Source organism: Schistocerca americana, chromosome 1 (assembly GCF_021461395.2).
Source record: "Schistocerca americana isolate TAMUIC-IGC-003095 chromosome 1, iqSchAmer2.1, whole genome shotgun sequence".
NCBI lineage: Eukaryota > Metazoa > Arthropoda > Insecta > Orthoptera > Acrididae > Schistocerca > Schistocerca americana.
In genome coordinates this window covers 656,942,463-656,952,501 of record NC_060119.1, presented here as the reverse complement: position 1 = coordinate 656,952,501, position 10,039 = coordinate 656,942,463, and the positions used below count along the sequence as shown (strand labels likewise).

Sequence of the window (10,039 nt, the reverse complement as noted above, 5' to 3'; positions counted from 1 at the left end):
AATTTTACTACAATTCTGCCCAGCACCACCGTCGACGTATCAGACGGTGGGAAGATCGACACACCCCTTCTTAACCACATTTCACCCCTTCTTTTGACGCCTCTGCGCGCGAGGTCAGAACCGCGACGCCCAGCGTTGGAATCTCGCGGTTTTTTTGTGGGTGTCTGAGGAAAGAATTTCAGACACACCGCGGCTCAATATCGGCACGAGAAGGCCTCTGGGGTGGCATAAAGAGCGTCAATGAAACCACCCTTCTCTCGAGACGGTTATTCCTGCACATTTTGCTGTCGAAAATGACGAATAGCAGTCCGATGAGCCATAGGATGCCGTTCTTGAGAACCTGACACATTTCTGATGTTCACAGAAAATTGTACCCTTCTCTAAGGACATCGTGACTCTGCAACCCCACTGAACGTCATCACATCCACTTGGAGTATAAAGTGACAGCAACTTTAGCTCTGGTGTACGCAATGGAACAGCTAGGGACCGTCCAAAACCATGGGACGAAATCTGAACATTATCCAAAGCGGGAAAATGGTTTTACTCTTTCCCAGTCTTCCTGTTTCCTTCCCTCACGTGGCGTGATCACGAAGGGGTGCGATATTGACACATGCGTGAATAAAACGGCTAAGGGTAACTCTAAGACCTGTCAGCTTGGCAATACCAAAGATACCATTAGCGTATCTCTTTTTTTAAGCACCTTAAAATGTACCTTTATAGAGACGCCCAGTCACTGATTTCTAGGTGTCAGCATGACAGGTAAACATCTCGACACCCCTGAACTGAGCGACGCTATTTCGCTGAACTAGCGGCTGCTGGTCGCATGCGAAATCTAAGTCGTGTCACAAGGACGCCTGTCGTGCCTGCCCTAGGAATCACCGAATCGCTCTCTCTACACAGGAACATTCTTAAACTTTACGACAAAGATACAGTGTTGACACCGTGGGTGTTGCCGAACTATGGGATGCCACTTTATTCACACATGTGTCAATTCCTGTATAGAGGACAAAAGCTGTTCTGTCACACCTTCCTGGGATATATATGAAGATACCCTTGTCCTTGATAATCACTCGCATTCCAGGACACAGACAGTCGTGACATTAGTCATGGAATAGCGATATGCACATATTTATATGGTGGTAGTATTGTGTACACAAGGCATAAAAGGCAGCGCATTGGCGGAGCTGTCATTTGTAGTGAGGTGGTTCAAAATGGTTCAAATGGCTCTGAGCACTATGGGACTCAACTGCTGAGGTCATTAGTCCCCTAGAACTTATAACTAGTTAAACCTAACTAACCTAAGGACATCACAAACATCCATGCCCGAGGCAGGATTCGAACCTGCGACCGTAGCGGTCTTGCGGTTCCAGACTGCAGCGCCTTTAACCGCACGGCCACTACGGCCGGCTGTAGTGAGGTGATTCATATGAAAAGATTTCCGACATGATTATGGCCGCACGACATGAATTAACAGACTTTGAACGCGGATAGGGAGTTGGAGCTACATTCCATTTCGGAAATCGTTAGGGAGTTCAATAGTGTGCCGAGAATACGACATTTCAGGCATTACCTCTCACCAAGGACAACGCAGTGGCTGACAGCTTTAACTTAAGGACCAAGAGCAGCGGCATTTACGTAGAGTTGTTAGCGCTAACAGACAAACAACACTGCGGGAAATAAGCGGACATCAATGTGGGACGTACGACTAACCAATCCATTAGGACAGTGCGGCGAAATTTAGCGTTAATGGACTATGGCCGCAGACAACCGACGCGAGTGCCGTTGTTAACAGCATGAGATCGCCTGCAGCGCCTCTCCTGGGCTGGTGACGATATCAGTTGGGCCATAGACTACTGGAAAACCGTGGCCTGGTCGGATGAGTACGGATTTCGGTTGGTAAGAGCTGATGATAGGGTTCGAGAATGTCGCAGACCCCATGAGACCATGTCAACAAGACAGTGTGGAAGCTGGTGGTAGCACTATAATGGTGTGGGCTGTGTTTGCAAGGAATGGACTGGGTCCGCTGGTCCAGCTCAATCGATCATTGACTGGAAAGAGTTTATGTTTGGCTTCTTGCAGACGATTTGCAGCTATCCGTGGATTTCATGTTCCCAAATATGTGACTACATCACAGTTCTTCTCGATTTGTTTGAAGAACAGTCTGGACAATCCGAGTGAATGATTTGGCCATTCACATCGCCCGACATGAATCCCGTCGAACATTTGTGGGACATAATGCAGAGGTCAGTTTGTGCACAAAATCCTGCTCTCGTACCACTTTCGTAACTATGGACGGTTACAGAGGCAGCATGGCTCGGTATTTCTCCAAGGGACTTCCAGCGACTTGTTGAGTCCATGCTGCTTCGAGTTGCTGCACTACGCCGGGCAAAAGGAGATCCTACAGGTATCCCGTGGCCTTTGTCACCTCGCTGTATAGCGAAACAGTGACTCTGGCAAGCGTGGTTCCCGCTGTGTAAACTGACAGCCCGGCCAGCTGGACAGAGACTAATGCGACGTCACGCGTACGCGTCTGCGAGCGGCGCCCGGCGCGTCGCGTGCTGATATGGCGTGAGCTCGCGTGCGCTGTCCCCCGGCTGGTTCCTAATGAGGTGCCGCCGCCGATAGCGTTAGGTCTCCGCAGCCGCACTCGCCGCTTATTAATTCGGCAAATGCGCGCCAAGGCCAGGGCCGCCCGCATCCACGGCGGCCGTTCGATGACGGGATGGGCGGCATCCGGCGAGCGCCCGCTCGGGCCAGCGGTGGGTGGCCGCGCTGCGACACCTCACTCCGTACTGTGAGGGGCCCGTGGCGACAGCACAGTGCCGGCAATAACTGCGAAGAAGTCACCGACGACTGAACCTGTAAAACACATACGTCAATATTTATGAAGATGGTATCTGTTCTTTCGGACATGATACCATTTTACCATCTTTATATATATATGACCATCTTCTTCTGTGCAGATCCACAAACAGTGCCCGAACTCTTACGGGAATCGGCAGTAAAGCCGCCAGTAATGAGTATACATCTACATCTACATCTACATTTATACTCCGAAAGCCACCCAACGGTGTGTGGCGGAGGGCACTTTATGTGCCACTGTCATTACCTCCCTTCCCTGTTCCACTCGCGTATGGTCCGCGGGAAGAACGACTGCCGGAAAGCCTCCGTGCGCGCTCGACTCTCTCTAATTTTACATTCGTGATCTCCTCGGGAGGTACAAGTAGGGGGAAGCAATATATTCGATACCTCATCCAGAAACGCACCCTCTCGAAACCTGGACAGCAAGCTACACCGCGATGCAGAGCGCCTCTCTTGCAGAGTCTGCCACTTGAGTTTGCTAAACATCTCCGTAACGCTATCACGGCCACCAAATAACCCTGTGACGAAACGCGCCGCTCGTCTTTGGATCTTCTCTATCTCCTCTGTCAACCCGACCTGATACGGATCCCACACTGATGAGCAATACTCAAGTATAGGTCGAACGAGTGTTTTGTAAGCCACTTCCTTTGTTGATGGCCTACATTTTCTAAGGACTCTCCCAATGAATCTCAATCTGGCACCCGCCTTACCAACAATTAATTTTATATGATCATTCCACTTCAAATCGTTCCACACTACTGAAAACTTTTAAACGTGATGTGTTTCCTCCATGAATTTTTCAGGATTTTGGTCTTTACATGTCGTCGAGAGGCTGACTAATTAAAACCCGGAAAATGTGTAGAAGTATGTACCAGCAATAAGCGATCCACACCGCAGTGAGATTAAGCGCACATCTCTTGAGTGTTCGGAAAGTTCAGTATTAAGCCAGGCCTAGTAAAGAGAGCCCCGTCAAACGGGAGTAGTATCGCGAAAGCAGATGCGAGCATAATTCATAGAAGAACGGCATTACACACCCTCATAAAATACACATACAAGAACGATTGAGAGTCGCATGTATTTTGCAAAAGTGCGAGAACTGCAACTCAGAAGGACTTTATGGAAATTGACACTGGCCTCGAATTTTACTAAGAGCAAACGTCTGAATGGAAGAAGAAGCAGATTGTAGGGCAACGCCTCCTACAGGATGGTATTCATTTGAGATGTACTACAGGCTCACTTACGGTAGGATGTAGAAGGAATCTGTCCTATCAAAGGGGACACTTTAGTGATTCTAGGAATCACAATGAGTGTAAATTAGGAATAGCGGACGTCAATATGAATCCCACTCATTAAGAAGGCATTTCGCAACGCACGTAACAGTGATAATTTCACTCCAGCGCCAGCCGACGATGCGTACTACGTATTTTGGCAGAGCTCACAAAGTTTTAACTATTACCAAGAAAAAAGGAAGATAATTAATTTTTTGCGTGTTTGCAGACACATACCCGCAGTCCCGGTGCAAACTGAAATCCCCGCCCCGCAATGCAGTAACGCGCTCCAAGGGGGAAAAAATCTGTCTTCTTAAGCCGTCTGGGTGACACAACTGCATCATTTCCGCTGCCGGGAAAAACGAATTGCACTTTAGCAATGGGATGCACCATTCTCTTTTTGCTCCCTTTTCGGCGAGTTAGGACAGTTTGGCGCGGGTGTTTCAAAGTATGCCATGACTGTAGACATGTATAGTTTGTTCACAACGCCCTGAACGAGAATTCACTTGACAGTGAGTTATAGCTTTGTCGACTCCCCACGTCCCGCATAAAATTGTTTAGGACGTCGTTAACTAGCTACATCCGAAAACAAACAAAAAAATTTATTACTTAACTTCAGTTTTACGATTTGATAATTAAAACTTCCACTATCCTTCAGTTACATTGGTTCATCTTCCTGACAGGACTGATCTTACCAACGGAGTAGTATGGGAGGCGTCCATGAATTAATGCAACACGTTTTTAACGGCCAGGTTAGTTTAAAAAATGTGAACTTTGTTGTGGGACGTCGTGGAATATCCCTGCTTCAGCTGCTATAGGTACATGGAGTTCCGATACGTGGCGGCGTTATACTTAGGCTTCAAAGTGACGTCTGAAACGGAGGTACGTTCCAAGCAGAGAGCTGTCATTGAGTTTCTTTGGGCGAAAAATCAAGCAGCGCAGGCGATTGCAGCATGTTTACAGAGACCTGGCAGTGAACAAAATCGTGGTGAGTGGTTGGGTGAGGCGTCTGTCATCACCACAACAAAGTCGCCCAATCTTGTGCCATCTCTCGTGCCGGCCGGCCGCACACAGCTGTGACTCCTGCAGTGCCGGACGTGCGAACACTCTCATTCGAGGTGATCGACGGATCTCAATCAAACACCTCGCTCTTCAACTGGACGTCTCTGTTGGTAGTGCTGACACACTCGTCCATCAGATAGGGTGGTGAAAGGGGTGAGCCCACTGGCTTCCTAGCCGCCTAAGAGAAGACCATACAAAACAACGAAGGACTCTCTGTGCGGGATTTCTTGCGCGTTACAAGGCTGATCGTGACAATTTTTTTGTCAAATATCGTCACAGGCGATGAAACATGGGTTCATCATTTCGAACTGTAAACAAAACGCAAATCAATGGAGTGGCGCAACATTACCTCTGCCCCGAAACAAGTTCAAAGCCGCTTCTCAGTCCGTAAAATCGTGGCGACGGTCTTCTAGGAGTCTGAAGAGGTTCCTCTGTTTGATGTCCTTTCTCATCGTGACACGATCAACTCAGAAGTATATTGCACTGCCTTCAGGAAACTGAAGATACGACTTATCATGGTCTTCACCACAAATGGTTCAAATGGCTCTGAGCACTATGGAAATTAACCTCTGAGCTTCAAATAGCTCTGAGCACTATGGGACTTAACATCTGAGGTCATCAGTCCCCTAGAACGTAGAACTACTTAAACCTAACTAACCTAAGGACATCACACACATCCAAGCCAGAAGCAGGGTTCGAACCTGCGACCGTAGCAGTCGCCCGTTTCCGGACTGAAGCGCCTAGAACCGCTCGGCCTCTGCGGCTGGCTCGTCACCACAGAAATGTAAACGTGCTTCTCCTTCTTTGCGACAACCCAAGGCTTCACACAAGTCTACACAATCGAGAGTAGCTCACGAAACCTCACTGGACTGTTGTTCCACATCCACCTGACAGCCTGTCTTCTACCTTGCGACTTCCAGCCGTTTGGCCCAATGGTCGACCCGGGTTCCCGGGTTCGATTCCCGGCGGGGTCAGGGATTTTCTCTGCCTCGTGAAGGCTGGGTGTTGTGTGCTGTCCTTAGGTTAGTTAGGTTTAAGTAGTTCTAAGTTCTAGGGGACTGATGACCATAGATGTTAAGTCTGATAGTGCTCAGAGCCATTTGAACCAACCCAATGGTCGATGCACTCCTCGGGAAGCATTTCGTGGATGGCGGGGAGGTTATTGGTGCGGCAAGACGTTGGATCCGACGTCGACCAGTAAAGTGGTACTGTGCGGTCATACAGGCTGTAACAGTAAGTTGGTGTAAGGCCGTCGCATTGAGCGAAGGTTTTATTGAAGAATAGGGTTTTGTAGCCCAAGGAGTGGGAAATAATATGATGTACTGGAATCCTGAATAAAACTGACCTTTCTTTTCTTTGTTTTCTTTTGCTTGTGCCTGTTTTCCCGCGGAGTCGCAGGGTCGGCATGGTTAATCGAATGTGGCAATGTTAGTTTAAGGGGTGGCCGTTTGCCCTACCTGCCACCACCTCGTACCCCCTGGGAAGGAATTAGCGTACCCCAACTGTCTGCGACTAGTGTAATCCATGGAATAGTGCGAAAGTGTGCAGATGAGCCCGGTATTCACCTAGGGGGATGTGGAAAACCGCCTAAAAACCACATCCACGCTCGCCGGCACATCGGCCCTCGTCGTTAATCCGCCGGGCGGATTCGATCCGGGACCGGGGCGCCTACCCGAGTCCAGGAAGCAGCGCGTTAGCGCTCTCGGCTAACCTGGCGGGTTCCTGAATAAAACTGACCAGGTTTCATAAAAACAGTGCTGCATTACTTACTGAACGCCCCTCGTACGAGATGAGATTGTCACGGTATGTTCTGGAAAATGTTGGTGATTGACAGCTGAGTGTTCATTGTTAACGTAAAGTAAGAAGAAATTAAAACTTCCAAATGAACATTATGAGTACTGTTTACCGTCACTGTACTCGGCACATGCAGTGTGTCAGTTGTTACTTACCTTGTTTGGCTTGTAACTATCGCGTAAAGAGCCGCGGCTAATTTACTTTGCCCCTTTGGTGGCGGGACGGTGGCCGTCGGCAGTGACTCACGCCGTAAAGAAGATATACACGGCGCCCGGCTCCGTCCTTGGTACGCCGAGGTCAACAAGCAGGGAGCTGTGTTCACGACGCGCAGTCTGTCGCCAGAGGTCTTGCCGTGATACGCCTCCATGGAACGTGACCGTGTGCTGACGTACCACAGACATCACATTTAATATAACGACATATGTAAGTATATAGCTGTGTTGTACGATGAAGAGCCAAAGAAATTGGTACAGCTGCCTAATACCGTGCAGGGCCCCCCGCGAGCACGCAGAAGTGCCGCAACACGACGTGACATGGACTCGACTAATGTCTGAAGTAGTGCTCGAGGGAACTGACACCGTCAATTCTGCAGGGATGTCCATAAATCCGCCGTAGTACATGGGGATAGAGATCCCTTCTGAACAGCATGTTGCAAGACATCCCAGATATTCTCAATAATGTTCATCTCTGGGGACTTTGGTGGTCAGCGGAAGTGTTTAAACTGAGAAGAGTGTTCCTGGAGAGACTCTGTAGCAATTCTTGAAGTGTAGGGTGCCGCATTTTCCTTCTGTAATTGCCCAAGTCCGTTGGAATGCACAATGGACATGAATGGATGCAGGTGATCAGACAGGACGCTTACGTACGTGTCACCTGTCTGAGTCGTATCTAGACGTATCCGGGGTCCCATATCACTCCAACTGAACACGCCCCACACCATTACAGAGCCGCCTCCAGCTTCAACAATCCCCTACTGACATTCAGGGTCCATGGAGTCATGAAGTTGTCTCCATACTCGTTCACGCCTATCCGTTTGATACAATTTGAAACGAGAGTTGTCCGACCAGGCAACATGTTTCCAGTCATCAACAGCCCAATGTCGGTGTTGACGGGCCCAGACGAGGCGTAAAGCTTTGTGTCGTGCAATCACCAAGGGTACATGAGTGAACCATCGGCACCGAAAGTCCATATCGACGATATTTCGTTGAATGGTTCGGACGCTGACACTTGTTGAAGACCTAGCATTGAAATCTGCAGCAATTTGCGGAAGGGTTGCACTTCCGTCACGTTGAACGATGCTCTTCAGTCATCGATGCTCTCGTTATTGCAGGATCTTTTTCCGGCCACAGCGATATCGGATGTTTGATGTTTTACCAGATTCGTGATATTCACGGTACGCTCGTAAAATGGTCGTACGGGAAAATTCCCACTTCATCGCTACCTCCAAGACGCCATGCCCCATCGCTCATAAGCCAACTATAAAAGCACGTTCAAACTCACTTAAATCTTGATAAAGTGCAATCGTAGCAGCAATAACCGCTCTGACAACTGCGCCAGACAGTAATTGTCTTATATAGGCGTTGCCGGCCACAGCGTCGTATTCCACCTGTTTACATATTTCTGCATTTGAATACGCATGCCTATTCCAATTTTGTATGGCGCTTCATAGTATGTTATTTTCTCTGTAGTCACAGATTTTGCTGAGAATATTTTTATTGGTATCCATACATTATGGCAATTTGTTCGTGGTGTATGTTATCGATATTTGAATTAGTTTTTTTCTTTGACGTAGTGTGAACCAGAATTGGACTTCGATACTCGACACTGGAAATACTATTCAAAGCATATATTCATTACATTATTTTTCATATTCTTCTCTGTATTTAACGACCTTTCTTGCTTTCTTTCACCTCAGATTATTAGTATTTGAAACCTTAAAGCAGCTCGTAAGAATGAAATTACAGTGAAATGAACACCCTTAGCTTCTTACAGGCGTTGACATACGTCAACGGGGACAGATGAAAAAGTGTGCTCCGACCGGGACTGGAACCAGGGATCTCCTGCTTACATGGCAGACGCCCTATCCATCTCAGCCACCGAGGACACAGAGGATAGCGCGTCTGCAGGGAGTAATGAGTATAATGAGCGGGGGTACTACTAATGTAGTGCGGGACAATACGTTGAGAATGTGGGTTTCGCGGGAGGCGTGCCAGAGATAAATCCCTGCAGTTGGTCGTCGATGGTATCTGTTCTTTCGGACATGTCCGAAAGGACAGATACCATCTTAGTAAATATATAGTTAAGGCTCACCGGCCACTTGACCATCTTCTTCTTCTGTGCGAATGCACAAACAGTGCCCGAACTCTTACGGGAATCGGCAACGCGCCGCGAGTAATGAGTATAATGGGCGGGGGCACTACTAATATAGTGCGGGACAATACGTTGAGAATGTGGGTTTCGCGGGAGGCGTGCCAGAGGTAAATCCCTGCATTCGCGCTATCCTCTGTGTCCTCGGTGGCTCAGATGGATAGAGCGTCTGCCATGTAAGCAGGAGATCCCGGGTTCGAGTCCCGGTCGGGGCACACATTTTCATCTGTACCCGTTGAAGTATGTTAACGCCTGTAAGAAGCTAAGGCTGCTCATTTCATTGTAATTTCATTCTTTCAGGCGTTATATCTGTCCACATACATTATTAAATAATAGATAACATCTCTGACTATTTCAGTTCCGTTTCAGCCGAGCTCGCGAGTGGCCGCTGTTAACTATTGCGCTGCACTTCAGTGTTTACATCGCTGTACTTGTGCTTCGCCGAGTGCCGTCCGTTAATCTCCGTGTTCGTTCCTATTCCTTGTGATCTGATCGCTCTTTCTAGTCTTGCTGCTGCTACTTGGAATTTCGGCTGTTTAACCGAAATTGCTTCGCTGGATTAACCATGGCTACAAACCTCAGGAAGAATACTCTGGTATTTGCTTTTGACAAAGAATCCCGTCCTGTTCAGCCGAAATCCCTGGAAATAGATGACTGGATTACACAGGTAATTGGTCTAAATTCTGAAA

At 48.2% G+C, this 10,039-nt stretch overlaps 1 non-coding gene across 1 annotated transcript; it reads left to right on the top strand.

The window, feature by feature from the left end:
* The first annotated feature begins 9,491 nt into the window (after nucleotides 1-9,491).
* Nucleotides 9,492-9,565, top strand: Trnat-ugu. Its single transcript has one exon. It is a non-coding gene; the product is annotated as a tRNA-Thr (tRNA).
* Nucleotides 9,566-10,039: the final 474 nt, after the last annotated feature.